Raw genomic sequence first — 8,258 nt, 5'->3', positions numbered from 1 at the left:
AACATTGTTGTCATTCATTTCACTTATCCTGTGTTGTGATTCCCTGATACATTATTACAGTTATTATTTTAAGGTGTTATCTTTTAGATTAAGAAGGAAAAAAACTTTGATGTATTCCTCTTCTAGTACTCTTTCCTTTCTTGATCTAGATCCAGATTTCTGACCTATGTAATTTTCCTTTTTTTTCTTTTTTTAAAAAAACAAGCTCTGGCCAGTTTTATTAAAGAAAAATTGTACACAATTTACTTTTCACCAGTCTGTTCTGGCATGCTTCTAATAATATCAGAATCACCTGGATCAATGATAGCCAGTGTGCATACTCTGTAGTATTTTCCACATGCTGTGTGCAATTCAATATTATTGCCACTGTAGTGATGGACACCAGTTTTGGCCAACATGGCATAATACTCGATTTCAGATTTCCTCAAGGCTGGGCAGTTGTTGGCGAGGATGACCAGTTTCGCTTTGCCTTGTCTGATCATTTTCAGAGTCTGTTTGTACCCCAGCACATACTTTCCATTTTTCATAACCAGCTGGAGCCTAGAGTTGATCGACTCCAGTGACTTTTTCATCTTTGCGGCCACCATCTTCCTGCCTTAGATGCAGGACTCCCCCAACCAAGATTAGCCACCAAGATGGCTGGGGAGCGAGAAAGGCTAATTTTCCTTTTCTTGAATAACTTCTTCTAACACTTCTAAGACTAATCAGCTGGTGAAGAGTTGCATCTGTTTTTGATTTTGTTTTGTTTTTCCTAAGAAAGTCTTTTTTTTTTTAATTTAATTTTTATTTTTGGCTGAGCTGGGTCTTCATTGCTATGAGCAGGTTTTATCTAGTTAGGATGAGTTGTTGCAGTGCGTGGACTTCTTGTTGGGGTGGCTTCTCTTGTTGCAGAGCAGAGGCTCAGTAGTTGTGGCACATGGGCTTGGTTGCCCCACAGCATGTGCTTTCTTCTCGGGGCAGGGATCAAACCCATGTCCCCTCCATTGACAGGTGAACTCTTAACCACTGGACCACCAAGGAAGTCTGAGAAAGCTTTTATTTATTTTTCATTGTTGAAGAAAAAAATTTCTGGGTATAAAATTATAGGTTAGGTTTGTTTTCTTTCAAAACTTTAAAGATTTCATGGCTCCCAAACCAAACTCTGAACCAAATGAATCAACCAGAAAATTAGAAAGTTAACTGAAAATCAGTTGTTTGTAAAATAAACATATGTAGTCCCTGTATTAGTAACTTTCAGCTGCATAACAACTGATAATATGGTCAGTTAAGAAAGTAAATACTGTAAACCACAACTTTAGGAGGGAGAAGAAGAAATAGAAAATAAAGACTGGCTAAAATAAAATCAAGTAACTGCCTCTAAATCTGGTCCAAGATGCACCCATAGTCAAAAACTGTGAGGCAGAATATATTTACATTCATCAATTGCCTTTTAACAAAGACTGTCAAAATATTGTCTTATTTACTTAGCTTCTGATGAGAGGTCTGTTTTAATTATTTTTCTTGTCCCTCTATAGATAAGGTACTTCTTATTTCAAGAATTTGTCTTTGTCTTTATTCATTTTTAAAATGTATGCCTACCTATTGTTTGTTTTATTTTATTAGTTTACTTTTTACAGTAGTTTTGGGGTCATAGCAATTTTGAGCAGAAGATGGAGATTTTCCATTTATCCACTGTACACAAACATGCATAACCTCACCCACATCAACATCCCCCATATAGTGATGCATTTGTTACAGCTGATGAGACTACATTGGCACGTCTTATCACCCAGGGTCCATAATCTACATAAGAGTCCACACTTGGTGTACATTCTATGTGCTTAGTCACTCAGTTGTGTCCGACTCTTTGAAATCCTATGGACTGCAACCTGCCATGTACTTCTTTCCACAGGGATTCTCCAAGCAATAATACTGGAGTGGGTTCCCATGCCCTCCTCCAAGGAATCTTCCCAACCCAAGGATTGAATCCAGGCTTCCCTCATTGCAGGTGGATTTTTTACCATCTGAGCCACCAGGGAAGCCCAAGAATTGTACATTCATGGGTTTGGACAAATTTATAATGATATGTATCCATCACTACAGAATCATACAGAGTATTTTCCCCACTAAAAATCCCTGAAAATCCTCTGTGCTCCACCTATTAATCCCTCTCTTTCCCCTAATATCTGGAAACTGGTGATCTTTTTTACTGTCTTGATAGTTTTGCCTTTTCCAGAATGTCATATAGCTGGAATCATACAATATTGAACCTTTTAAGGTTGGTTGCTTTCACTTAGTAATATGGATTTATATGTCTTCATGTCTCTTCATGGCTTGAAGACTCATTTCCTTTTAGGGCTGAATAATATGCCTTTGTCTGGATGTACCACAATTTATCCATTCACCTACTGAAAAACACCTTGACTGCTTCCAAGTTTTGGCAGTTATGAAAAGAGCTGCTACAGACATCTGTGTGCAGGTTTAAATTTTCAACTCCTTTGGATGAATACCAAGGAGCCTAATTACTGAATTGTACGGTAAGTTGTATTTACTTTGGTAACAGACCCCCAAACTGTCTTCCAAAGTGGCTGTTGTTGTTCAGTCACTAAATCATGTCCAACGTTTGCCACCCCATGGACTGCAGTACACCAGGCTCCTCTGTCCTCCACTGTCTCCCAGAGTTTGCTCAAATTCATGTCCATTGAGTTGGTGATGCTGTCTAACCATCTCATCCTCGGCTGCCTGATTTCTCCTTTTGCCTTCAATCTTTCCCAACATCAGAGTCTTTTCCAGTGAGTCAGCTCTTTGCATCAGGTAGTAAAAGTATTGGAGCTTCAGCATTAGCTCTTCCAATGAATATTCAGAGCTGATTTTCTTTAGGAATGACTGGTTTGATCTCTTGCAGTCCAAGGGACTCTCAAGAGTCTTCTTCAGCACCACAATTCAAAAGCAAAAGTGGCTGTACTATTTTGCATTTTCCCACCAGCAATGAATGAGTGTTCCTCATCCTGGTCAGCATTTGTTGTCAGTGTTCTAGATTTTGGCAATTCTAAAAGTATGTAGTGGTATCTCATTGTTTTAATTTGCATTTTTCTAATGACGTATGATATGAATAATTTCATATGCTGATATGCCATCTCCATTATCTTTCCTAGGAACATCTGTCCATTAGTTATTCTTTAATTTCTTCCATTAGAGTTTTCCTCATGTATAACTTGAGTATATTTTGTTAGACTTATGCCTAAATATTTCATTTTGAAGAAAATTATGGAATTTTGAAGATTTTTTCAATTTGAATTTCATTTTGAAGGTATTGCTTTTATTTTCAAGTTCTACTTATTCATTGACTTTTGTATATTAGTTAACCTTATATTCTAAAACCTTGCTGTAATCATTTAATAGTTCCAGTAGTATTGTTGATTCTTTCAGATTTTCTATAGATGATCCTGTCATCTACAAACAGTTTTCATTCCCAATTTGTATATCTTTTTCCTTTTCTTGCCTTATTACATTGGCAAATAATTACAATATAATTTTGAAAAGGAGTGATGAAAGGGGACATAGGGATGACATGAACCTAATGTTATTGAAAGGCTTCAAGTTTCTGAACAGTAAATGTAATATTAGCTGTAGGGTTTTTTTATGTGTGTGGATACTCTTTATCAAGTTGAAAAAGTTTCCCTTTATTCTCAATTTGCTCAGAATATTATAAATGTGTTTTGAATTTTGTCAAATGTTCTTCCTGCATCTATTTATGTGATCATGTAATTTTTATTCTTTAGCCTGTTAATGTGATGAATTATATTAGTTGACTTAATGCTGAAACTGCCTCATATACCATGAATTCTTAATGGTGGTACATAATTCTTTATATACATTGTGGATTCAATTTGCTAATATTGTTGATTTTTGCATCTATACTCATGAGAGGTACTGTTTTATAGTTTACTTTTCTTACAATACCTTTTCCTGGTTTTAATATTAGGATAATGCTGGCCTCAGAGAATGAATTATGAATATTACCTTTGCTTCTATCTTCTGGAAAGGATTATAGAGAATTATTAAAATTCCTTCCTTAAATGTGGCTAAATTCAACAAGGTGGTACACATTTGTGCCTTACACTTTCTGTTATGGACGGTTTTCCATTCCCTTAATAGATAAGGCCTATTCAGATCATTTATACCTTCTTGTGTGAATTCTGGATGATTTTGTCTTTCAAAGAACTGGTCTATTTCATTGGTTATTAAAATTTGTGGGTAAAGTCTTTAGTAGTATTTCTTTTTATCTTTTTGATGTGTATGAGTTCTGCAGTGGTGTCCCTTGTTTCATTTGTGATATTAGTAATTTGCACCTTTTTTTTTTTTTTTTTTAGTTATTTTGGCCTCTATGCTTATTAGTTTTAGTAACCTTTCCAAGCACCAACTTTTGGTTTTGTTGATTTTTCTCTATTGATTTTTTGCTTTTAATTTAATTGATTTCTGTTCTGTTTTTTATATCTGCCGCTTGCTTTGAATTTAATTTCATCTTTTTCTAGTTTCCTCAAATGCAATCCTAGATTATTGATTTGGGGTCAATCTCATTTTCTAATATTTACATTCAATGCTATAAATCTCATTAGAAACATGGTTTCCATTGCATCCCACAAATTTCGATAAATTTGATCATTTTTGCAATTTTAATTGAGCTCAACATATTTTTAACATCTTGTTTTCTTATTTGACTATGCATATTTAGAGCTGTGCTGTTAAGTCTCCAGGTATTTGGGGATTTTTTTTTTTTAGCTATCTGTTACTGATTTTAGTTTAATTCCACTGTGATCTCAGAGCATATGTATTCTGATTTATAGTCTTTTAAATGTGTTATGGTATGTTTTATGGCCCAAAATATGGTCACTATGGTGAATGTTTCATGTGAGGTTGAAAAAACAATGTGTATTCTCCTGTTACTATGAGGTCGTCTATGGATGTCAGCTATATCAGTGCAGGTGGTGATGGTGCTGTAGAGGTCCACTGGTCCTACTGATTTTCCACCTGCTGAATCTGTCTATTTCTGAGAGAGAGGTATTGAAATCTCCAACTATAATAGTAGATTTGTCTATCTCTCCTTGCATTTCTATCAGTTTTTGCCTCAGATAGTTGGACGTTCTGTTCGGCAACATAAGCATGAAGGATTGTTCTGTCTTCTTGGAAGGTTGATTGCTTTGTCATTCTGTAACATCCGTCTGTGGACCTGACAACCTTCCTTGCTCTGAATCTGCTCTGCCTGAAATTAATATAGCTACTCTTGCTTTCATTTGATTAGTGTTAGCATTTGTCCCCCATCTCTTGACTTTTAATTAATATATGCCTTTATATCTCGGAGAGGTTCTCATAGATAGAAGATAGCTGGGTTGTGCTTTTTGATCCACTCTGGCAATCTGATTTTGAATTGGTGCATTTAGATCATTGGAGGCTGATTATTGACAGAGTTGAATTAATAGCTATCACATTTGTTGCTGTTTTCTACTTGTTTCCTTTGTTGCTTCTAGTTTTGTCTTCCTCTCTGCTTCTGCCTTTTGTGATTTTAACTGAGTTTTATTATTCCATTTTCTCTCCTTTCTTAGCATAACAGTTACACTTCTTTATTTAAAAAATATTTTTAGTGTTGCCTTAAAGTTTGCAATATGTGTATAAATGATCCAAGTCCATTTTCACATAATACTACATCATTTAAAAGTAACCTGAGTACCTTGTAATGAGAGAACCCTAATTTCTCCTCTCATCCTTGTATTGTCATTCATTTTGCATATACATAACACACACAATCAAATTATATTGTTGCAAACTGTTGTCAGATCAATTAGGAAAAAGAAAATGACTTTAATTTTTCTTTCATTTATTGTTTCTCTGATGCTTTCTTTCTTTATGCAGACCTGAATTTTCAGTTATGTCATTCTCCTTCTCTCTAAAGAATTTCTTTTAACAATTCTTGCAAAGCATGTCTTGCTGTTGCTGTGCTGTGCTTAGTCATGTCTGACTCTTTGAGACCCTTTGGACTGTAGCCCCCCAGGCTCCTCTGTTCATGGGATTTTTCAGACAACAATATTGGAGTGGGTTGCAATTTTTTTCTCCAGGAGAACTTCCCAACCTAGGGATGGAACCCACCTCTCCTGTGTCTCCTGCATTATAGATGGATTCTTTACTGCTGAGCCATAGGTATATCTACTCCCTCGATTTTTGTTCGTTAAGAAAGTCTATTTCTCCCTTACTTTTGAAGAAGAATTTTGTTGGGTACAGAATTATAGGTTGGTGGCTTTTATTTTTCTCTGAGCACTTTAAATATTTAAAAGAGTCAGCAGCCTGTAATTCTGAAGTGTTTAAAAGAAATTCTCAGTTTCCTCAGTCAGGTCCAGTGTACTAATGAACCTATCGAAAGCATTCTTCATTTCTATTACAGTATTTACAGTATTTTCCTTTTTATTTCTAGCATTTCTTTTTGGTGTTTTTTTAGGATTGTTTCTGTTGACATTGTCCATCTGTTATATTCTGTTTACCAGTTAAAATGCTAAGCATATTAATCATAGTTTTAAATTCTTTATCTGGTAATTCCAGTGTCCCTACCATGTCTGGTATGATGCTTGCTCTGCTTTTTCAAACTGTGTTTTTTGCTTTTTAGTATATATTGTTATTTTTTTCTTGATAGCTAGGCCTGATTTACTAGGTAAAAGGAACTGTTGTAAATAGACCTTTGGTGATGTGGTGTGAAGTGTCTTGTGCATGGTGTGGAAGGAGGGGAAGCCTTCCATAGTCCCATGATTAGGTCTCAGTCTTTAGTGAGCCTCTATCTCTGGATTGGCAACTTCTTGTTTGCTTCTCATATCTCTCGCCTCTTAGGTGGGACAGGGTTGTTGGGGTGGACAGGAGCTGCTTAGGCTCCGATGAAACTCCAGCAGGCTAGGATCTGATGTTAAGTTTTTCCCAAGGGCAGCTCTTCTTAATAAGAACAGACTGCTCTGGTATATTTCAAAAGAGATTATTTTTGCTGAAATTCATTGTGAGGACCTGGTAGATCCCCTGGAGATATAATTCATCAAAGTGTGAGGTGTCTCCTTATGACTGGATCCCCTTGGAGCTCTCTCAGACTTGTCCACAGTGAGCACCTAGCAACCTGTTAATTGCAGTTCAGGATTTCCTACCCTAGTACTAGTTTCTGCCAAGTGTCCTGCTTGTGAGGTTCTGCTCCAGTAAGATGTGATTCTCTGTATTCACTGTTGGTCTCTGCACATTTGGGGGTAGCAGTTTGCCCTGTGACCTCACTTCTCTTAGGATCTAAGACTTGTTAAATTTTTTCATTTGTTAAGCTTTTTTACTTATTGTTGGTATGAAATGGCAACTTCTAAGCTTCTTATCTGATGAACCAGAAGTCCCCTGTAGACTTTTCCCCCATGTGTTTCTGCTTGATAACCTGCAGTTTCTATATTCCTATATGTAAACTACCCGTATTTGCTGGGTTTTTTCTGTCATTAGTTTTGGAAAGTTCTTAGTCACTATTAATACAAATGGTTCTTCTGCTTCATTCTCTTTTCTTCTCCTCTGACATTCTAATTATACATATGCTAAACCTTTTTAAACTTGTCCCACATTTCTTAGATATTTGCATTTTTAAAATTCTGTTTTTCTCTTTGCATTTCAGTTGGAGAAGGTACTATTGTCCTATCTTTGAGCTCGGTTTCTTTTTTCCTCATCTGCATCCAGTCTACTGATGAGCCCAGCAAAACCTGTTCCATTTCTGTTAGTGTTTTTGGCTTCTAGCATTCATTTTTATTCTTAATGTTTCCATCTCTGTCAACATTACCTCTATGTTCTTTCTTGTTTTCTTTTTCATCCATTAAAGACTGAAACATATTGATCAGTTATTTTAAACCCCTATCTGATTATTTTAACGTCTGTACTGTAGAAGCCTGGTTCTTAGGTTTCCTTCGTCTCTTCTGATTGTGTTTTTTTTTTTTTTTTTTCTCGATATTTTTCATGGCTTGTCATTTTTGTTGAAATCCAGACATGTTTTATTGGGTCATGGGAACCTGACCCAATAGTGTGAGGATTTATGCTTATGTGTCTAGGCATTTGGCTGTGTTTAACATTTGTTGTAGGTGTGGGTGTCAGAGGCTTTTGGTTTCTTGTTTGTTTTCTTTTCCTCTTGATTTTGGCTTTAAGCTGTTCTTCTCAGGGAAAGTATGCATCCTCAAGTTTCCTTAGCTGTAGTCCACTATTGTTATACTGAAATCCTGTTGGTGGTATGG

General features: G+C 35.9%; 1 pseudogene; it reads right to left on the bottom strand.

Moving 5' to 3' along the window:
- Nucleotides 1-242: 242 nt before the first annotated feature.
- Nucleotides 243-587, bottom strand: LOC145534619 (large ribosomal subunit protein eL30 pseudogene; annotated as a pseudogene).
- Between the last annotated feature and the right edge of the window lie 7,671 nt (nt 588-8,258).

This window comes from Giraffa tippelskirchi, chromosome 14 (genome assembly GCF_054371585.1).
Source record: "Giraffa tippelskirchi isolate mGirTip1 chromosome 14, T2T-mGirTip1v1.2.pri, whole genome shotgun sequence".
NCBI classification, from domain to species: domain Eukaryota; kingdom Metazoa; phylum Chordata; class Mammalia; order Artiodactyla; family Giraffidae; genus Giraffa; species Giraffa tippelskirchi.
The sequence above is the reverse complement of the archived record's forward strand: the minus strand, read 5'-3'. Positions and strand labels throughout refer to the sequence as shown.